Genomic DNA, 253 nt, shown 5'->3' with positions numbered 1-253 from the left:
AGTCAATCATAATTTCAACGTTTTCCTCACATAATTTTAATGATTACGACATTTTTGGTTTTTGATTTTGATTTCAGAAAATCAAAAATATGATCTTTTTAATAAAAAAAAAATCATAGTTTATACTTTTTTTTTCACTGCTCAAACCAAGCGTTCCTCTTTCCCAAATAGTCCTTCATTTAGCTCAGTAAAATGTTGGCTGATATGAAAGCTGCTCCGCGTCCCACATTGAATTAGTTTGCATTGTTGTTCC

This window comes from Perca fluviatilis, chromosome 7, assembly GCF_010015445.1.
Source record: "Perca fluviatilis chromosome 7, GENO_Pfluv_1.0, whole genome shotgun sequence".
NCBI classification, from domain to species: Eukaryota; Metazoa; Chordata; class Actinopteri; order Perciformes; family Percidae; genus Perca; species Perca fluviatilis.
This window is presented reverse-complemented; position numbering follows the sequence as displayed.